Source organism: Oxyura jamaicensis, chromosome 3, assembly GCF_011077185.1.
Source record: "Oxyura jamaicensis isolate SHBP4307 breed ruddy duck chromosome 3, BPBGC_Ojam_1.0, whole genome shotgun sequence".
In the NCBI taxonomy this organism is placed as follows: Eukaryota; Metazoa; Chordata; class Aves; order Anseriformes; family Anatidae; genus Oxyura; species Oxyura jamaicensis.
The window spans coordinates 37,809,016-37,816,349 of record NC_048895.1 but is presented as its reverse complement, the minus strand read 5'-3'; positions in this window follow the sequence as shown (position 1 = coordinate 37,816,349).

Sequence of the window (7,334 nt, the reverse complement as noted above, 5' to 3'; positions counted from 1 at the left end):
AGTACAATCAGCTCTCTGAAAGATTCATTAAATAAATATCATATATAACTGTCCTCTTTCTCTCAAAAGGCAGTCTTTCCTAATCTCTTACTATACACAAACAAAGCAGGATCTGTTCTGACACAGGATAATCATTGGTTGAATATCTGCTTACACACATGCGAAGTTTATGTCAGTAGACTCAAATTCTGGCAACAACCTGTCAAAATCAGCAATGTGGCAAAGACAAATATTGAAATTCAACAATAATCAGAATGAAGAAAGCTAAACAGTACTGAAACAAGTGACATGCCTGTTGCTAGTTACATCTTAGACCGCAGATATAGAACACAACATACAAATTGTCTGACAACTATGTACACAGTTTGCCTGAATTCACCACTATGGTTTTACTTTCCTGCATTAGGATTTTTACCACCAAAACACCAAGCGTTCATAACAATGGAGTCTGCCTTTACCTTTTGATCCAGGTGCCACCTGCATATGGGCCAAACAGCATCCTCGAGCATGCATGTGATGGAGAGCACACTCTAGCACACAAAATGGAGGAAGACTGACAGATTGATGCCACAGATGTCACTTAGGATCAACAAACTCTGAAGACTGAGTTAAGAGACACATATACATAGGGTTACAAATAAATGTCATCCTATATAACAAGGAGGTGAAAGAGGTAGAGACGGAACTGTAAATGCCAAAGACAGCACCAAAGAAGATATTTAACCATATAAACTCTGCTACCATGTAATTATACTCTGTCGAAGTATTGCCTTCTGAGACCGTGATATGGTAAGAGGTAGGGCTCAGACAGAAAGTGTTCATAAGGAACTAATCCATCCAAATAACTGTCAAAGAACATTTCAGTAAAGCACAGCTACATGTTCAGGAGATGGAAAATACTATTTAATCACCAAAAAAGGTGAATTTCCACATGCAGCCAAGGAAGGATACACTCTCTACATCTAAGTCTCTATGACAAGTCTCTAGCTTATAGTTGTATAGTACCAAGTACAACAGCACCTTAGCCACTATGCATAACAGAACAGGATACCACAAAAGGAATTAGTACTCAGGGACATCTACATGACTAGCTTAAAAAAAATAAAAAATAAAAATAAAAATAAAAATAAATTAAAAATACATGTGCATATTTTCCTATAAAAAGCATTTAAAACCTTTTTGGAAAATTGAGAATTATTTCCCCAGAAGTATTTAGAAGGTTATGCCATCCCTAGAAAAGAGATGGGGAAAATGTTTAGTAACAGTAGCAGTAATACACTGCTTAATTTCAGAAGATATTTAATAAGTTATTTAATCACATGCAAAACATTCATGTCATAAGACAGGGAAGCCCTTTATTATTCAAGGAAAAGTACTGCAGGTAGCTAAAAGAACACTTCATTCCCTTACCAGAGGGAGTATCTGAAGTTTCACACATCAGAGAACACTTGTTTTTTGTAAATCTTTTGGACATGGATACCCAAGTAATGTTACTTTAAATATTTTCCTCACGCACTGTATAGCCAGCTAGCACTACCAACCATTATCCAAAGCAGTCTTTTATAAGCAAAGCCAAGGTAAGATTATTTTTTTCCCCACCCAGACCTTTCCTACTTAGGTAGATATAGCATGGAAGTAAAGTTCAAAACAAGCTTTGGAAAAGTCTGAATATTACCCAAGTTTCTACAAGAGTAAAACTCCTCAACACCTGCTCCTCTCACCCTCAGGCTGTTACTTCCTTCCAGGCAAGCAGGAGCTAGGAAACACCACCTGCACTTTATTCTAGACATCCCCACTCAAGAACAGAAAACCAAACACCACAGAATTATTCCCTCTTCTCTTCTGTCACTTCCACATTCTCCATGGACATGCACGCTCTTACTTTTTGCAGCTCCCTGATAAACAGGAGCCCTGGAGCCCTTCCTGCACAGTTAGCCCTAGCAGGTAGGCACTGTAATAGCTGCTTCTAATCAGCAGAACAGCCACAGCTGGGAAAATACTTAGGCAGCACCATGGGGTAATAAGAAGCCCCATAATAACCCAAAAGCTATCTAGTTTTGCTCATATATATTGTCCAATACAGTGTTTACAGGCCTGAACTTCTTTAAAACTTTCTCATAACATACAGCTTCAGTTGTCTTTTTTATTTCTGTGAACAGCTCTCCTAGACATGTCAGCATAAAAAACCCTAGGTAGTAGGACAAGAACCACTCAGCCCAAGCATTGCAAGATTTCCCCAAGAAAGCTAAAATCATTCATAGGAAAGTACATCCCTCCACTGACCCCACACCCTTTCTGAACTATGCCCCATCTTCCCTTTGTTTTCACTGTGACCAGAGCAAAATGATATCAGGAAACATGAAAGAAGATAAAATGCTAAGAGACTTTTTTCCCCCCTTAGTGTTTGTATCCAGCATTGAAATAAGGTACAACAATGCTGTCAGGATTATTGCTAGAAGAAACATTAAGATGTTTACTGTTGAGAAGGAAAGGCAGCTCTTAATAAGTTTTTGTTTGTTTGTTTTTGGTCACAGAATGTAAAGGAAATTAAGATATTAGCTTATCTGATACATCGATTAGTTTTGACCACAAAGACAAGAGCAGGAAACCACATCATAGATTTTATTAAGTAATTTTAGAAACCTTTTAGTGCCATATAAGATAAGTACTTTATCTATGGTAAAGACTTAAAACTCACCTCTTTATCTACTGGGGAAAAAAGTGCCAGCATATCCCTGGAATTCCATTTGATGCATAGAAGTATGAGAAATACTTGGGGTGAGGATTATCCCTGCAGTTCATCTCAGCCAGCACTGTGCAGTTTAGTTCAAAACTACACCTCTAAGTAGAATTATTTGTTCCTACCTCAATGAGCAACTACAAATATGAACAAAGCCATAGAACAGCAAATCCTAGTATTTAACAGCTCTGTGTAACGTGGCTGGACATTGGCACCAGGATGTAGTCTGACCAGGACACTTAGAAGTGATGCTCAGGGTAACATTCCTTCCCTGGTGTTTTGAATTCCTGCTGCAGTCCTTTGTTTTGCAGGAGCACTAAGAGCAGAGAGTCAGTCAGCTTTCTCAAGTGCTCCTGCAAGTTTTGGAAGATCTACTTCTCCAGCAAATCTCCATACAGAATTTCCAATTATTACTGAATGTAACTGCACACACACAAAAATAAATAAATAAATAAATAAAATAACTTCCTCTATTAAAGTAAGAAAAAAAGTGGTTTGGATCAAACCATCAGGTAAGAGGTGGCCTTCCCACCCATCATTCTTCTTCCACCCATAATTCCTTCTTCGTGGCAGGTTACAGCCCTCTGACAGATATTAAAAGCCTTGTTCATCAGAACTGTTTCCATGTGCTTTGGGCACAATAAGTCCGTACAAACTGGGATCGTCTCCCCACCTCTAATGCACTAGCACAATACTGAGCAATACTTGGAGATTAAATTCCCACTAACTTCATGAAAACAGGCTGTCAGGTAAAGTAGAATTCCCCTACTGAAGGGGAAGCAGCAGCGCAAACTGTAACTTAACTAGAAAACAAAACCCAAGGAGGGGAAGGGAAAAGACTAAGAGAAGCTATGACAGCTTCTTCCTCAAGAAAAGGTTCGATCAAAACTCTTATGTTCATGGGTCCCACTGAATCCAGTTGTCACATAAGCCAGAAGTAGTCAAGTTTCCAAGTGTCCATAGTTTAGCTACCCATGAAAGTTCTTGGTTTGCGTTCCAGTGCCAGTATGTACTGTTTCAAAGGATGATATTAATGTTCTTGCCTCAACCACAGCTCCTGTAACATCTGAATTACAGCCCAGTATTCTGCAGTTAAAGAACCTGTTTATTACTTCAGCCTCTGAGTCTAAGTCATTCAGACCTATTCCCAAATTATCGATGATCACCTCTTGTGCCTTTTCATGTCCATCTCATCTGTTTTGAAGGCAGCACTAGAAGAATAACAAACTTAGTAGCAGAGCTTGATTTTCTTTCTATATTTGATGTCTACTTGTCAACCTAAAAAATAAGACCAGAGGACCAAAATACAGTTTTGTGCCCTTTTCATCTATCTCAGTATGGCCTCAGGAACTGGGTCTTAGCAAAGATCTCACTGATGTAGAAGGTGGTGGTCTATCTTACAGTCAGGAGACATTTTTCCTTCTATAACTTCAGGTTATCCCTTATATTTGATAAAAGAAGAATTGTATGAGAAGAGTGAAACAGATACATTCCAAGTTTGGTCTCTTTTCTTCCTCTGAAGAATTGAAAAACATTGAATTAAGTGGTTATAAACTCAAAATACATGTTTTTCAGGACACTTATAGCTGGCTGCACTGATGGGTAATGGCTCTTGAGCCAAGGGCATCTCAGATGCTGAGATACAGAATCTAATTTCCTCACTTATAGAGTCACAAACATTATTGTTTGAACAGAGGCTGGATCCCATATATCTCACATTCTCAAGCTCCGCTACTGCACATTTCAGACAGAGAGATACAGAGGTACCTAAAAGGATTCAAAATACGGACACTCAGAAAGACAAGACTATTACTCTTTAAGCATGCATACGCACACACATATATGTTATATATAACAATTGTTTTATATATGTATGCATTGCAAATATGCATTGTTTATATTTTAACACTACATACATATGTATATACATGTATATAAAACCATCTAACAGAGACTTCACCAGTTCTTAACACTCATCGTTTCATTTAGCCCTTCAAAAACTGGCATGAAACAATGCCCAGCACTATTAGGTTTAACCTTTTACAGGTTTAGAAACCAACAGTTTCTGGACGTGTTGCTGGGTTCTACACAATGGTCAGAATCAGCAGTCTTGTGCCAGAAACTGTCCATCTTCCAAATATCTCCTAAGTCCTTAACTTGTCATTTGACCCTGGTTTCTCTCCTCCTTGGGCTCTCACCTGTTCACTCTATGCATCATTTTGTTAGCTGGAGACAATATGCCAAAAGCAGAACTTCAACTCATTTCTTTGTTATACACTCCCACTTCTGGAATCCTAATCCACTGGTCTGCCTGCCCCATTAGCTAGTGCTATAGCAGTAAATTTAGAAGTGCTTAAACATTTATGTTTGGCATTTCAAGTTAGGCAGTGAGCAAACTGGGCATTGCCCAGTCTAGAAACAGATAACTTTTTTTTTTTTTTAAACTATTTCACACTTCAGTGACACCACTGCCTTAAATCAAAATGTGTCATATTTTTTTGGAATCTCTCCCTTGGCCAGCATCATACTTCAGTAGACTTACTCTTGCTGACAGACCTGCCACATGTGTTTTCTCAGTGGCAGTCTATTTTTTTGAAATAGTAAATTTTTACAAGGTTTTCCCACAAACTAATTTTTATAAAGTATTTATTTTTCCCGAAGTACTAGCACTTAACCTAGTCCTCTAGCATAACCACCGCAAGCACAACTCTGTAAACGCCACTTAGAACACATTGCGCAAAACCATAACACAGTGGTAAAAAAAATCCTTTACAAGTCAGGTCACATTCTCTGGCTAGCCACATTTTTAGCGTAATGTGTGAATAGGGGCATAGATTTATCCAGCAGCATTAAGTAAATACATTTACAGAAAAGGCTTAGGCAAAAAGTAGTGACCTTATATTTGATTTTTTTTTCTGTGAAGAGATCTAAAGTTTTTCATCTTATTTTTGCAAAAACTACTGTATTATTTATTCCAGTATTAAAGCAGAAGTGAACACATCATTACATAATCTTAGCCATACCTTCTCTTTGCCAATAATACCTGAAGTTCAACACAATAGAAATATTTGAAAGGCATCAATTCTGTTTGCAAAACCAATTTATTTTACCAAGCCCAAAATATCTAACATTACTTGCTTTTTCTACCAAATGTCATGTGCTGCAAGAAACTAATCTCCTTAACAATAATGTACTGTGAGTTGATAAATATATTACAGAGTACTCCTCCACTAAGGAAACATTTTAAGTTCAGAAATCAATAACATTGAAAGAGAACCTGATAAATCACAGCACAGTAGTCTCCCTTTCAGAATTCCAAAGATGACGTATCAGCTACTGTCCAAGATCTTCCTCGCTACATGCCTTAAATACTCAGCTTCCCTATGACCTTATACGCATACACACTTAGGCTTCAACACATATACAATTAGACAATCCATAAATATTTTTATTAGTCTTTACGATCAAATTTGAACTACTAACTCAACAATAAAATCTTGTAGTTAACCATTAACATTAGATAATTGCAGAAGTGACCTGTAAGAGAACTGCCTTACCCTAAGATCTCAGTAGAATGAGCTGAAATACAGTATGTGAAAGGATCCTCTGACTGCTTTCTTCAGGTGAAGCCTCTTACTGTTCTTTCCTCTGAAACTTTTCAGGTATTTAACTTTGCTCAGCCTTCCAGGCCACCTCAAACTTAGCAAGGCTCTCAGCAAAGTGCAACCCAACACTTGTTCTCCGTTTCCTTGCACTGCCACCAACCAGCGTGACTCCCTTACGTTACTTCAAAGCTGCCAGAATCACCCTTGAATTCTTTGTTGACTTCTTCACACCACTTCAGTAGCCTCCTTATTCTCCTCCAACTTCTCAAGATCAACCTTTTGGTCCCACCAATAGTTAGTCCTACCATATTCATCAGATCTAGTTTTTAACCATATGCTCATCTTTGTTTAGTCAACAAAATCAGCATCAGCTTATCCTTCCCCAAAACTAACCTTCTACTATAGTGAATAGTAAACCACTGATAGGCAGGTACACAACCAGGTATGATGACTGCTCCTTACTGACCAGGAACCAGATTCTCACACTCTCCCTCACCCACAGCTGTACCTTGTTTTCCAGATGATAAGAACTTCTATTGGGCAATAAGGTACCTTGCAAAATAAGGCCCAAGTTTTGTGGTCTCACTGCAATGTAAATTTCAAATGACAACAGGGTCTTTGAGGTAGTTTCTGGAGAACTGATCCCAGTGCTGCTGAAGTAGTCTCTACCACAAAAGATGAAGATGTGAAAAGTAACATTTGAGATCAAGTTTAACATGTCCTCTCATGTACATGCAACAGATGCACATATAGATGTAACTCCAGTTTATAAAATATCTGACTGCACCACATTTGAGAATGTGTAAACCAAAATGAACAAGGGGTGATGGAAAAAATAAAATGTTTATATATGTGCATATATATATATATGAATTAAATAGGTAAGTATATACGCACTTATGTATTTCTATTTAGTTCATATTTTATGCATGACTATGCTTGACTCCACATTTTTCTCCATACTGTTTCTGTTTTCCTGTGCACTAGAA